At 41.8% G+C, this 15,877-nt stretch overlaps 1 long non-coding RNA gene across 1 annotated transcript; it reads right to left on the bottom strand.

The window, feature by feature from the left end:
- Window positions 1-12,684: 12,684 nt before the first annotated feature.
- LOC142679108 (uncharacterized) lies at window positions 12,685-15,584 on the bottom strand. The gene is made up of 3 exons (XR_012852639.1): window positions 15,404-15,584; window positions 15,205-15,328; window positions 12,685-12,934 (listed from the first exon to the last, which is right to left on the bottom strand). It is a non-coding gene; the product is annotated as an uncharacterized LOC142679108 (long non-coding RNA).
- Window positions 15,585-15,877: the final 293 nt, after the last annotated feature.

The following is a 15,877-nucleotide window of genomic DNA, read 5'->3' as shown; positions in this document are numbered from 1 at the left end:
GTAGACAGCTGGTCTCCTGCAAATTCTAACTCAAATCCGCACTCCACCGCTCTGCCTCCTCTTTTCTTTTTTTAGTGTTAGCGATAGCCGCATGGGGGGGGGGGGGGAGGGGGGTGTTGGTACATAGCAGGTCCGAGTATAGAGAAAGCATCTTTATAGTGAGGAGAACACATAGGCTATCTTCACTATGATACTGGCAGCTTGTGTGATCTTGTCTGTACAACCCTCCGCTGCTATCTCTCTAACACTGAGAGAAGGGAAGGGGAAGAGAAGTTGAATCAGCCACCAGGAGCAGTGCACTGACGGATTGGAGTTAGAATTTGCAGGAGACCAACTGTCTACAGGGGTTAAGCAAAGTCTACAGCAGCCAAATGGTTGGAAATTGTAATGAAGACTATTTAGAAAGTTGCTTAATTTTGCATTGTGGTTTCACTGTATAGTTAGATAGAATCTAATTGTGCTCCCACAATATAAAGAATTTTAATTATAAGGTTCACTGAATTGACAACTGAGTAAAAAGATATCTTTAATAGTAACTAGTTTAAAAACAGGGGTAACACACCACTGTGACATAAGCCCCACCGTGAAAATTTAAAAAATGTATTAAACAAGGAAACACTGAGTTATTATGATACCTATATCTCTGTGTATAAACGATATTTGTAGGAATCAGCATATACCCAGGGCACAACAGTAGTACAAGCCCTAATTATAGCATAGGTGTCCGACAATTACGGATCTCCTAACGCTGGGTTTCACACAATATATTGTCCCCAATGCACACATTCCTTAAACATTAAACGACCCTACGCGTTTCAGATACTCATCCTCAGGGGTCCGTATCTTGGTAACTCTGGCCTCATCACCAGCGATATTAGTATTTCAACAGCGGATATTCCGCTGTGCGTCACGGGAAGATGCACGTATCGATGTCAACGGCATACTCCATAGCAGGCGCTAGGTTACTATAAACGCTAAACTCCACCCATCGTGTACGGCGGCAAAACATGAATTGACCAATCACAACACCCTCTCGATTCGTGACACCTGCCCATGTGACCCCCCGCCGTCAGCTGACAGCCAGGGGTCATCATCGGCCGCATCAAGCCGAACGCGCAGGCGCAGTGGAAGCCAAGGACGTGTCGCCCGGACTGCCAAACACGAGGAGGTAAGCGCTAAAAGATAATATATTGTAAGTATATCTTGCGGCACAGTGTACCACCGCAAGTGGGCAACCTCATAATGCAACTCAAGAGAAAAAGACACATATGAGGTGGAAGAAATTGCTGAGGTCCCTATTCCTTAGAAAAACTGACAAAACGATCTCTTTGTATGTTGGCTAACAAGTATAGCCATCTCAAATAAGTAATGCACAAATGCAGATAAACACTCACCCACCCCAAGGTAAAACACCTATAGGGGGATGGTATCACACATTTTAAATAAAACATGTATAGTTAGTCTGCTCATTTAGACCTAGTGGTTGTATGCATTCCAGTCTATGGATCCACTGCGCTTCCTTCCGTAGTATCAGGTTATCCCAGTCCCCTCCTCTCTTGGGGGGTCTGACAAGTTCAATTGCTTGAAATTTTAACACTGCTGCCTGGCCTTGGTGTTTTGCATGCACGTGCTTAGATATTGGAGTGTCCCTACCATGAATAATGTCTCCAACATGCTCCCTAATACGACGACGAAATTGTCGTGCTGTTTTACCCACATAATTTAGGGGGCATGGGCATGTAATAAGGTAGACTACTCCAGCTGTCTTGCAATTGACATAGTCCCGAATATTGTATTGTTTTTGGGTGACAACACTGGTAAAGCTATTTCCTTTAAGAATGAAATCACAGGCTTTACAACCACCGCATCTAAAAGTGCCTGGTGTTTGTCTATCCAGCCATGTACCCCTAGGTGAAATGGGGTCAAAACAGCTGTGCATGACTCTGTCCCTTATATTTTTCCCTCTCCGATACGTGACAGAAGGCCTCTGTGTGATCTGATCTGCTAGATCTATATCAGAACTGAGAATACGCCAATACCTATTCAGTATCTGCATAATGTCATTCTGTTTTGAGTCATAGGTGCCTATGAGTCTGGTAACTTGTTCCTCTTTCCGTTTTTTAGGGACCAGAAGACATTGCCTATCTGCATCCCTAGCTCCCTCATAGGCCTTTCTAATAACACTCTTGGGGAAACCTCTATCCTTCAATCTTGTTTTGAGTTCCTGGGCCTGGCACTCAAAATCACCCATAGAGCTACAGTTCCTACGTACTCTCATAAATTGGCCCTTCGGAATGCCACGTTTGAGGGAATAAGGATGACAGCTATTCCATTGCAAAAAACTATTTGTTGCTGTCTCTTTCCGATGTACCTTTGTGCGAATTGTACCTCCTTCCGTTTTTATGATTTTCAAGTCTAGAAAGGACAGTTCATTCTCACTGATCTCACATGTAAACCTAAGTCCTACATCATTTTTATTGAGGGCTGCTACGAACTTATGGAACTCGTCTACTGAAGAGTTCCAGAGAATAAGCACGTCATCAATATATCTAATCCACAGTCCAACGGATGAAGTCCAATTTACAAATTTGTCACCAAAAACAATTGTCTCCTCCCACCAGCCAAGAAATAGATTTGCATAGGTGGGAGCAGCGGGACTCCCCATTGCAGTTCCACATTGTTGATGAAAGATCTTATCTTCAAATATAAATATATTTTTTTCAAGAACAAACTGTAATAACTGCAAAACAAATTGGTTATGAGCAGCAAACTGTGTACCTCTTGATCCCAAATAGTACTCAATCGCTTTATAGCCACATTTGTGAGGTATGGATGAATACAAAGCCTCAACATCCAAACTAGCCAGGATTGTATCTTTCTCCAGAGAAATACCATCAATCTGTTTCAAGACATCCATGGTGTCACGTACATATGATGTAAGACTTAAGACAAAGGGGCGCAACACCTGATCAACATAAGTACTCACATTTTGAGTTAAATTGTTAATGCCTGAAACAATGGGTCTGCCACGTAAGGGAGGATACCCTTTGTGGATTTTGGGCAGGCTATAGAAACACGCCATAACAGGAAATTGTGGGTACAGGAACCCAAACTCTCCTGCACTAATCAAGGATCTGCTCTTTGCATCACTCAGAATGCTCAGCAACTCCTTCTTGAATAGTGCTGTGGGGTTATCCTTTAAAATGGTGTAACAATTATGGTTAAACAATATGTCCTCACACATTTTTTTATAATCATCCCTACTCATGACCACAATGTTACCACCCTTATCAGATGCTTTTAACACGATGTTCTGTTTTTTCTCTAGAGTGGTCAGAGCTAATCGTTCGGACCAGGACAAATTGTTATCCATGCCCCTACTATCCTGACTAAGATTTTTGATCTCATCTCCCACCATATCCACAAATAAATCCACATTGGTAAAATCTCCTATAGGAGGCAGCTTTCTACTCTTCATTTTTAGGTTGGTAAAGGGACCTAGACCTGGAGCTCTTCCAGATTCCTCTAATAACCCCTCCAAGGCTGCAAGGCCTTCCATATCAGACTCTTCCAACCCTAGTTCCATACATTTTTTTCTATTATGATGTTTGAAAAATTTAATCCATTTGAGTTTACGAGCAAATAAATTAAGATCTTTTATCCACGAGAAAGAGTCAAATTTAACTGTGGGGACAAAGGAAAGTCCTTTCTCTAATAATGTGTTCTCTGATGCGCTCAAATTGTATTCAGATAGGTTAATGATTTGTAGTCTATCCATATTTTTTCCCTTCATTAATCCTTTTGTCCCCTCAGCATATAGCGGGAAATGGGAGGATTGTTGGCTAAAAAATTATTGCCACTATTAGAAGAGGCTCTACCACGGCCTCTATTTCTACCTCTAGCTCCTCCCCTAAACTTTTGTTTCCCACCGCTACCACCGAAAAATGGGCCCACTCTTTCAGAGTCTGTGGTTTCACTCTCTGATGTGGAAGGGTCAGATTCCCTCGGCCCCCTATTGGTCTGTTGATATTGTTGTTGTTGTGTATGGACAAAATCATACGCTTTTTTCTCCCTAAATTCCTGTAGATCTCTCTGGAATTGGAAGTGTTTGCGTTCCTTAAGATGATTGGTAAATCTCTCTAAAGTTTGTTGAAGGATTTTATCCCGTTTATCAAAACCAGGGGTATCTACCAGGGATTTAGCTGCCTCAATCTCTTTTTTAAGCTCAGCACTAATAAAGTCGAACTGAATTTTTTCCTCCTCTACCAAAATCTGCATAAGCCTAAGTGAACTCCCTGTAATCTCCTGTTCCCACCTTTCTTTTATATTAGCAGTTTTTAATCTTAATGCTGGGACAATGGGGACCCTGAGGCCTCTGGGAACTATCTTGTTCTTTAAATAATTTTCCAGACTCTGGATCTCCCACCAACTTCTCGTATAGTCTTTATGCAATCTATTAAGGTTTTTAAAGGTAGATTTAAGAGACGCACCCTGAACTGTATACACCAGTTCACATTCAGAGAAAACACTTTTAGCCTCACTCATCCACCCTTCTGTGTTTAAGTCTGAGAGTGCAAAGGCTGCCATACCCAGATAAAACAAAATTATTGACTGTATAGATTAAATATAGTTTCACTGTATAGTTAGATAGAATCTAATTGTGCTCCCACAATATAAAGAATTTTAATTATAAGGTTCACTGAATTGACAACTGAGTAAAAAGATATCTTTAATAGTAACTAGTTTAAAAACAGGGGTAACACACCACTGTGACATAAGCCCCACCGTGAAAATTTAAAAAATGTATTAAACAAGGAAACACTGAGTTATTATGATACCTATATCTCTGTGTATAAACGATATTTGTAGGAATCAGCATATACCCAGGGCACAACAGTAGTACAAGCCCTAATTATAGCATAGGTGTCCGACAATTACGGATCTCCTAACGCTGGGTTTCACACAATATATTGTCCCCAATGCACACATTCCTTAAACATTAAACGACCCTACGCGTTTCAGATACTCATCCTCAGGGGTCCGTATCTTGGTAACTCTGGCCTCATCACCAGCGATATTAGTATTTCAACAGCGGATATTCCGCTGTGCGTCACGGGAAGATGCACGTATCGATGTCAACGGCATACTCCATAGCAGGCGCTAGGTTACTATAAACGCTAAACTCCACCCATCGTGTACGGCGGCAAAACATGAATTGACCAATCACAACACCCTCTCGATTCGTGACACCTGCCCATGTGACCCCCCGCCGTCAGCTGACAGCCAGGGGTCATCATCGGCCGCATCAAGCCGAACGCGCAGGCGCAGTGGAAGCCAAGGACGTGTCGCCCGGACTGCCAAACACGAGGAGGTAAGCGCTAAAAGATAATATATTGTAAGTATATCTTGCGGCACAGTGTACCACCGCAAGTGGGCAACCTCATAATGCAACTCAAGAGAAAAAGACACATATGAGGTGGAAGAAATTGCTGAGGTCCCTATTCCTTAGAAAAACTGACAAAACGATCTCTTTGTATGTTGGCTAACAAGTATAGCCATCTCAAATAAGTAATGCACAAATGCAGATAAACACTCACCCACCCCAAGGTAAAACACCTATAGGGGGATGGTATCACACATTTTAAATAAAACATGTATAGTTAGTCTGCTCATTTAGACCTAGTGGTTGTATGCATTCCAGTCTATGGATCCACTGCGCTTCCTTCCGTAGTATCAGGTTATCCCAGTCCCCTCCTCTCTTGGGGGGTCTGACAAGTTCAATTGAGGTGATGAGGCCAGAGTTACCAAGATACGGACCCCTGAGGATGAGTATCTGAAACGCGTAGGGTCGTTTAATGTTTAAGGAATGTGTGCATTGGGGACAATATATTGTGTGAAACCCAGCGTTAGGAGATCCGTAATTGTCGGACACCTATGCTATAATTAGGGCTTGTACTACTGTTGTGCCCTGGGTATATGCTGATTCCTACAAATATCGTTTATACACAGAGATATAGGTATCATAATAACTCAGTGTTTCCTTGTTTAATACATTTTTTAAATTTTCACGGTGGGGCTTATGTCACAGTGGTGTGTTACCCCTGTTTTTAAACTAGTTACTATTAAAGATATCTTTTTACTCAGTTGTCAATTCAGTGAACCTTATAATTAAAATTCTTTATATTGTGGGAGCACAATTAGATTCTATCTAACTATACAGTGAAACTATATTTAATCTATACAGTCAATAATTTTGTTTTATCTGGGTATGGCAGCCTTTGCACTCTCAGACTTAAACACAGAAGGGTGGATGAGTGAGGCTAAAAGTGTTTTCTCTGAATGTGAACTGGTGTATACAGTTCAGGGTGCGTCTCTTAAATCTACCTTTAAAAACCTTAATAGATTGCATAAAGACTATACGAGAAGTTGGTGGGAGATCCAGAGTCTGGAAAATTATTTAAAGAACAAGATAGTTCCCAGAGGCCTCAGGGTCCCCATTGTCCCAGCATTAAGATTAAAAACTGCTAATATAAAAGAAAGGTGGGAACAGGAGATTACAGGGAGTTCACTTAGGCTTATGCAGATTTTGGTAGAGGAGGAAAAAATTCAGTTCGACTTTATTAGTGCTGAGCTTAAAAAAGAGATTGAGGCAGCTAAATCCCTGGTAGATACCCCTGGTTTTGATAAACGGGATAAAATCCTTCAACAAACTTTAGAGAGATTTACCAATCATCTTAAGGAACGCAAACACTTCCAATTCCAGAGAGATCTACAGGAATTTAGGGAGAAAAAAGCGTATGATTTTGTCCATACACAACAACAACAATATCAACAGACCAATAGGGGGCCGAGGGAATCTGACCCTTCCACATCAGAGAGTGAAACCACAGACTCTGAAAGAGTGGGCCCATTTTTCGGTGGTAGCGGTGGGAAACAAAAGTTTAGGGGAGGAGCTAGAGGTAGAAATAGAGGCCGTGGTAGAGCCTCTTCTAATAGTGGCAATAATTTTTTAGCCAACAATCCTCCCATTTCCCGCTATATGCTGAGGGGACAAAAGGATTAATGAAGGGAAAAAATATGGATAGACTACAAATCATTAACCTATCTGAATACAATTTGAGCGCATCAGAGAACACATTATTAGAGAAAGGACTTTCCTTTGTCCCCACAGTTAAATTTGACTCTTTCTCGTGGATAAAAGATCTTAATTTATTTGCTCGTAAACTCAAATGGATTAAATTTTTCAAACATCATAATAGAAAAAAATGTATGGAACTAGGGTTGGAAGAGTCTGATATGGAAGGCCTTGCAGCCTTGGAGGGGTTATTAGAGGAATCTGGAAGAGCTCCAGGTCTAGGTCCCTTTACCAACCTAAAAATGAAGAGTAGAAAGCTGCCTCCTATAGGAGATTTTACCAATGTGGATTTATTTGTGGATATGGTGGGAGATGAGATCAAAAATCTTAGTCAGGATAGTAGGGGCATGGATAACAATTTGTCCTGGTCCGAACGATTAGCTCTGACCACTCTAGAGAAAAAACAGAACATCGTGTTAAAAGCATCTGATAAGGGTGGTAACATTGTGGTCATGAGTAGGGATGATTATAAAAAAATGTGTGAGGACATATTGTTTAACCATAATTGTTACACCATTTTAAAGGATAACCCCACAGCACTATTCAAGAAGGAGTTGCTGAGCATTCTGAGTGATGCAAAGAGCAGATCCTTGATTAGTGCAGGAGAGTTTGGGTTCCTGTACCCACAATTTCCTGTTATGGCGTGTTTCTATAGCCTGCCCAAAATCCACAAAGGGTATCCTCCCTTACGTGGCAGACCCATTGTTTCAGGCATTAACAATTTAACTCAAAATGTGAGTACTTATGTTGATCAGGTGTTGCGCCCCTTTGTCTTAAGTCTTACATCATATGTACGTGACACCATGGATGTCTTGAAACAGATTGATGGTATTTCTCTGGAGAAAGATACAATCCTGGCTAGTTTGGATGTTGAGGCTTTGTATTCATCCATACCTCACAAATGTGGCTATAAAGCGATTGAGTACTATTTGGGATCAAGAGGTACACAGTTTGCTGCTCATAACCAATTTGTTTTGCAGTTATTACAGTTTGTTCTTGAAAAAAATATATTTATATTTGAAGATAAGATCTTTCATCAACAATGTGGAACTGCAATGGGGAGTCCCGCTGCTCCCACCTATGCAAATCTATTTCTTGGCTGGTGGGAGGAGACAATTGTTTTTGGTGACAAATTTGTAAATTGGACTTCATCCGTTGGACTGTGGATTAGATATATTGATGACGTGCTTATTCTCTGGAACTCTTCAGTAGACGAGTTCCATAAGTTCGTAGCAGCCCTCAATAAAAATGATGTAGGACTTAGGTTTACATGTGAGATCAGTGAGAATGAACTGTCCTTTCTAGACTTGAAAATCATAAAAACGGAAGGAGGTACAATTCGCACAAAGGTACATCGGAAAGAGACAGCAACAAATAGTTTTTTGCAATGGAATAGCTGTCATCCTTATTCCCTCAAACGTGGCATTCCGAAGGGCCAATTTATGAGAGTACGTAGGAACTGTAGCTCTATGGGTGATTTTGAGTGCCAGGCCCAGGAACTCAAAACAAGATTGAAGGATAGAGGTTTCCCCAAGAGTGTTATTAGAAAGGCCTATGAGGGAGCTAGGGATGCAGATAGGCAATGTCTTCTGGTCCCTAAAAAACGGAAAGAGGAACAAGTTACCAGACTCATAGGCACCTATGACTCAAAACAGAATGACATTATGCAGATACTGAATAGGTATTGGCGTATTCTCAGTTCTGATATAGATCTAGCAGATCAGATCACACAGAGGCCTTCTGTCACGTATCGGAGAGGGAAAAATATAAGGGACAGAGTCATGCACAGCTGTTTTGACCCCATTTCACCTAGGGGTACATGGCTGGATAGACAAACACCAGGCACTTTTAGATGCGGTGGTTGTAAAGCCTGTGATTTCATTCTTAAAGGAAATAGCTTTACCAGTGTTGTCACCCAAAAACAATACAATATTCGGGACTATGTCAATTGCAAGACAGCTGGAGTAGTCTACCTTATTACATGCCCATGCCCCCTAAATTATGTGGGTAAAACAGCACGACAATTTCGTCGTCGTATTAGGGAGCATGTTGGAGACATTATTCATGGTAGGGACACTCCAATATCTAAGCACGTGCATGCAAAACACCAAGGCCAGGCAGCAGTGTTAAAATTTCAAGCAATTGAACTTGTCAGACCCCCCAAGAGAGGAGGGGACTGGGATAACCTGATACTACGGAAGGAAGCGCAGTGGATCCATAGACTGGAATGCATACAACCACTAGGTCTAAATGAGCAGACTAACTATACATGTTTTATTTAAAATGTGTGATACCATCCCCCTATAGGTGTTTTACCTTGGGGTGGGTGAGTGTTTATCTGCATTTGTGCATTACTTATTTGAGATGGCTATACTTGTTAGCCAACATACAAAGAGATCGTTTTGTCAGTTTTTCTAAGGAATAGGGACCTCAGCAATTTCTTCCACCTCATATGTGTCTTTTTCTCTTGAGTTGCATTATGAGGTTGCCCACTTGCGGTGGTACACTGTGCCGCAAGATATACTTACAATATATTATCTTTTAGCGCTTACCTCCTCGTGTTTGGCAGTCCGGGCGACACGTCCTTGGCTTCCACTGCGCCTGCGCGTTCGGCTTGATGCGGCCGATGATGACCCCTGGCTGTCAGCTGACGGCGGGGGGTCACATGGGCAGGTGTCACGAATCGAGAGGGTGTTGTGATTGGTCAATTCATGTTTTGCCGCCGTACACGATGGGTGGAGTTTAGCGTTTATAGTAACCTAGCGCCTGCTATGGAGTATGCCGTTGACATCGATACGTGCATCTTCCCGTGACGCACAGCGGAATATCCGCTGTTGAAATACTAATATCGCTGGTGATGAGGCCAGAGTTACCAAGATACGGACCCCTGAGGATGAGTATCTGAAACGCGTAGGGTCGTTTAATGTTTAAGGAATGTGTGCATTGGGGACAATATATTGTGTGAAACCCAGCGTTAGGAGATCCGTAATTGTCGGACACCTATGCTATAATTAGGGCTTGTACTACTGTTGTGCCCTGGGTATATGCTGATTCCTACAAATATCGTTTATACACAGAGATATAGGTATCATAATAACTCAGTGTTTCCTTGTTTAATACATTTTTTAAATTTTCACGGTGGGGCTTATGTCACAGTGGTGTGTTACCCCTGTTTTTAAACTAGTTACTATTAAAGATATCTTTTTACTCAGTTGTCAATTCAGTGAACCTTATAATTAAAATTCTTTATATTGTGGGAGCACAATTAGATTCTATCTAACTATACAGTGAAACTATATTTAATCTATACAGTCAATAATTTTGTTTTATCTGGGTATGGCAGCCTTTGCACTCTCAGACTTAAACACAGAAGGGTGGATGAGTGAGGCTAAAAGTGTTTTCTCTGAATGTGAACTGGTGTATACAGTTCAGGGTGCGTCTCTTAAATCTACCTTTAAAAACCTTAATAGATTGCATAAAGACTATACGAGAAGTTGGTGGGAGATCCAGAGTCTGGAAAATTATTTAAAGAACAAGATAGTTCCCAGAGGCCTCAGGGTCCCCATTGTCCCAGCATTAAGATTAAAAACTGCTAATATAAAAGAAAGGTGGGAACAGGAGATTACAGGGAGTTCACTTAGGCTTATGCAGATTTTGGTAGAGGAGGAAAAAATTCAGTTCGACTTTATTAGTGCTGAGCTTAAAAAAGAGATTGAGGCAGCTAAATCCCTGGTAGATACCCCTGGTTTTGATAAACGGGATAAAATCCTTCAACAAACTTTAGAGAGATTTACCAATCATCTTAAGGAACGCAAACACTTCCAATTCCAGAGAGATCTACAGGAATTTAGGGAGAAAAAAGCGTATGATTTTGTCCATACACAACAACAACAATATCAACAGACCAATAGGGGGCCGAGGGAATCTGACCCTTCCACATCAGAGAGTGAAACCACAGACTCTGAAAGAGTGGGCCCATTTTTCGGTGGTAGCGGTGGGAAACAAAAGTTTAGGGGAGGAGCTAGAGGTAGAAATAGAGGCCGTGGTAGAGCCTCTTCTAATAGTGGCAATAATTTTTTAGCCAACAATCCTCCCATTTCCCGCTATATGCTGAGGGGACAAAAGGATTAATGAAGGGAAAAAATATGGATAGACTACAAATCATTAACCTATCTGAATACAATTTGAGCGCATCAGAGAACACATTATTAGAGAAAGGACTTTCCTTTGTCCCCACAGTTAAATTTGACTCTTTCTCGTGGATAAAAGATCTTAATTTATTTGCTCGTAAACTCAAATGGATTAAATTTTTCAAACATCATAATAGAAAAAAATGTATGGAACTAGGGTTGGAAGAGTCTGATATGGAAGGCCTTGCAGCCTTGGAGGGGTTATTAGAGGAATCTGGAAGAGCTCCAGGTCTAGGTCCCTTTACCAACCTAAAAATGAAGAGTAGAAAGCTGCCTCCTATAGGAGATTTTACCAATGTGGATTTATTTGTGGATATGGTGGGAGATGAGATCAAAAATCTTAGTCAGGATAGTAGGGGCATGGATAACAATTTGTCCTGGTCCGAACGATTAGCTCTGACCACTCTAGAGAAAAAACAGAACATCGTGTTAAAAGCATCTGATAAGGGTGGTAACATTGTGGTCATGAGTAGGGATGATTATAAAAAAATGTGTGAGGACATATTGTTTAACCATAATTGTTACACCATTTTAAAGGATAACCCCACAGCACTATTCAAGAAGGAGTTGCTGAGCATTCTGAGTGATGCAAAGAGCAGATCCTTGATTAGTGCAGGAGAGTTTGGGTTCCTGTACCCACAATTTCCTGTTATGGCGTGTTTCTATAGCCTGCCCAAAATCCACAAAGGGTATCCTCCCTTACGTGGCAGACCCATTGTTTCAGGCATTAACAATTTAACTCAAAATGTGAGTACTTATGTTGATCAGGTGTTGCGCCCCTTTGTCTTAAGTCTTACATCATATGTACGTGACACCATGGATGTCTTGAAACAGATTGATGGTATTTCTCTGGAGAAAGATACAATCCTGGCTAGTTTGGATGTTGAGGCTTTGTATTCATCCATACCTCACAAATGTGGCTATAAAGCGATTGAGTACTATTTGGGATCAAGAGGTACACAGTTTGCTGCTCATAACCAATTTGTTTTGCAGTTATTACAGTTTGTTCTTGAAAAAAATATATTTATATTTGAAGATAAGATCTTTCATCAACAATGTGGAACTGCAATGGGGAGTCCCGCTGCTCCCACCTATGCAAATCTATTTCTTGGCTGGTGGGAGGAGACAATTGTTTTTGGTGACAAATTTGTAAATTGGACTTCATCCGTTGGACTGTGGATTAGATATATTGATGACGTGCTTATTCTCTGGAACTCTTCAGTAGACGAGTTCCATAAGTTCGTAGCAGCCCTCAATAAAAATGATGTAGGACTTAGGTTTACATGTGAGATCAGTGAGAATGAACTGTCCTTTCTAGACTTGAAAATCATAAAAACGGAAGGAGGTACAATTCGCACAAAGGTACATCGGAAAGAGACAGCAACAAATAGTTTTTTGCAATGGAATAGCTGTCATCCTTATTCCCTCAAACGTGGCATTCCGAAGGGCCAATTTATGAGAGTACGTAGGAACTGTAGCTCTATGGGTGATTTTGAGTGCCAGGCCCAGGAACTCAAAACAAGATTGAAGGATAGAGGTTTCCCCAAGAGTGTTATTAGAAAGGCCTATGAGGGAGCTAGGGATGCAGATAGGCAATGTCTTCTGGTCCCTAAAAAACGGAAAGAGGAACAAGTTACCAGACTCATAGGCACCTATGACTCAAAACAGAATGACATTATGCAGATACTGAATAGGTATTGGCGTATTCTCAGTTCTGATATAGATCTAGCAGATCAGATCACACAGAGGCCTTCTGTCACGTATCGGAGAGGGAAAAATATAAGGGACAGAGTCATGCACAGCTGTTTTGACCCCATTTCACCTAGGGGTACATGGCTGGATAGACAAACACCAGGCACTTTTAGATGCGGTGGTTGTAAAGCCTGTGATTTCATTCTTAAAGGAAATAGCTTTACCAGTGTTGTCACCCAAAAACAATACAATATTCGGGACTATGTCAATTGCAAGACAGCTGGAGTAGTCTACCTTATTACATGCCCATGCCCCCTAAATTATGTGGGTAAAACAGCACGACAATTTCGTCGTCGTATTAGGGAGCATGTTGGAGACATTATTCATGGTAGGGACACTCCAATATCTAAGCACGTGCATGCAAAACACCAAGGCCAGGCAGCAGTGTTAAAATTTCAAGCAATTGAACTTGTCAGACCCCCCAAGAGAGGAGGGGACTGGGATAACCTGATACTACGGAAGGAAGCGCAGTGGATCCATAGACTGGAATGCATACAACCACTAGGTCTAAATGAGCAGACTAACTATACATGTTTTATTTAAAATGTGTGATACCATCCCCCTATAGGTGTTTTACCTTGGGGTGGGTGAGTGTTTATCTGCATTTGTGCATTACTTATTTGAGATGGCTATACTTGTTAGCCAACATACAAAGAGATCGTTTTGTCAGTTTTTCTAAGGAATAGGGACCTCAGCAATTTCTTCCACCTCATATGTGTCTTTTTCTCTTGAGTTGCATTATGAGGTTGCCCACTTGCGGTGGTACACTGTGCCGCAAGATATACTTACAATATATTATCTTTTAGCGCTTACCTCCTCGTGTTTGGCAGTCCGGGCGACACGTCCTTGGCTTCCACTGCGCCTGCGCGTTCGGCTTGATGCGGCCGATGATGACCCCTGGCTGTCAGCTGACGGCGGGGGGTCACATGGGCAGGTGTCACGAATCGAGAGGGTGTTGTGATTGGTCAATTCATGTTTTGCCGCCGTACACGATGGGTGGAGTTTAGCGTTTATAGTAACCTAGCGCCTGCTATGGAGTATGCCGTTGACATCGATACGTGCATCTTCCCGTGACGCACAGCGGAATATCCGCTGTTGAAATACTAATATCGCTGGTGATGAGGCCAGAGTTACCAAGATACGGACCCCTGAGGATGAGTATCTGAAACGCGTAGGGTCGTTTAATGTTTAAGGAATGTGTGCATTGGGGACAATATATTGTGTGAAACCCAGCGTTAGGAGATCCGTAATTGTCGGACACCTATGCTATAATTAGGGCTTGTACTACTGTTGTGCCCTGGGTATATGCTGATTCCTACAAATATCGTTTATACACAGAGATATAGGTATCATAATAACTCAGTGTTTCCTTGTTTAATACATTTTTTAAATTTTCACGGTGGGGCTTATGTCACAGTGGTGTGTTACCCCTGTTTTTAAACTAGTTACTATTAAAGATATCTTTTTACTCAGTTGTCAATTCAGTGAACCTCTTAATTTTGCATTGTGGAAGAAAACAAACGATAGAAAAAATTTCAGTTCAACTAGGTGTACATAGCCTTTAAAAGGAACCGGTTAGTAGGTTTAAAGCCACTAAACCACCAGTATGCCGTCATGAAGCAGGAGTTTAGCGTTCTAGACTAGCCTACCTCAAAAAAGGACATTTAGGGATTGGTTGGTAAAGTAAATTACAACTTACCGGAAGAAGTCCAGCAGCATCGGGTGCAAGCACATATGAAGCCGAGGACACTACACCCCACTTTACTGTGAATGCGCAGTGAACTGTCCTCTGCTTCATATGTGCATGATGTCGCTCCCGAGCTCCTTTCGGTAAGTTGTAATTTACTTTACGAACTATTCCCTAAACGTCTGTTAATGAGGTAGGCAGGTATTGAACACTAGGCCCCGGCCTTATATCGGTACGCTGGTGGTTTAGTGGCTCCAAACCTACTACAAATTTCTACTACAAACCTGCTGCGTGTGAAGATTCCCTAGTGTAGCACTGCAGCAAAGCAAGGAACGTGTGATCGGAGATCAGGAATCGCATATCTGTATATACTGCACATGACGGAATGAACACTTAAAAAAACAAATAAACGATAAATTATAATATCTATATCTTCTTACCTTCTGATGTGTGCAGCCGGTAGTTCTCCATCATGACCTCCTCGTACAGATCCTTGTGTCCTTCTAGATACTCCCACTCCTCCATGGAGAAATAGACAGTGACATCCTGACACCTTATAGGAACCTGACACACACAATGATACAGTCATCACCCAGACAACTCCAGTGCTGTTACTGTAGAATTTCCCAGTATTCCCACCTCTCCAGTCAGCAGCTCAGTCATCTTGTAGATCAGTTCTAAGATCTTCCTCTTATTGTTCTTCTCATGTATCCGGGAGTGAGGGGGGGGCTCTGTGATGGGGCCCTGACTACTGCTCCATCCTCCTGACTCATGGATGATGGGAGTCGTACAGTCACCTGATGTCTTCTTCACTATTGTGTACTCCTGTGTATGGAGAGAGAAACTTCGAGAACTGAACACAGTATTCCCCCCTCAGTAGAAAGAGGGAGATTGTGACCCCGCTGTATAGAGCTGTAGTGACCCCACATCTGTAATACTGGAGACCTCACCTACAATGAGACATTGAGAAAATAGAACGAGGCCAAAACGAAAAAGGAATTAATATTTTGGGGGACTAGATGGACCATGTGCTCTCCTCCTGCCGTCATCTTCTATGTTTCTATATAGAGGTCATCCTGATCCTCCTGGTTCCTGGTCATTCTCATTGCTCTA

This window comes from Rhinoderma darwinii, chromosome 1 (assembly GCF_050947455.1).
Source record: "Rhinoderma darwinii isolate aRhiDar2 chromosome 1, aRhiDar2.hap1, whole genome shotgun sequence".
NCBI classification, from domain to species: Eukaryota; Metazoa; Chordata; class Amphibia; order Anura; family Rhinodermatidae; genus Rhinoderma; species Rhinoderma darwinii.
The sequence above is the reverse complement of the archived record's forward strand: the minus strand, read 5'-3'. Positions and strand labels throughout refer to the sequence as shown.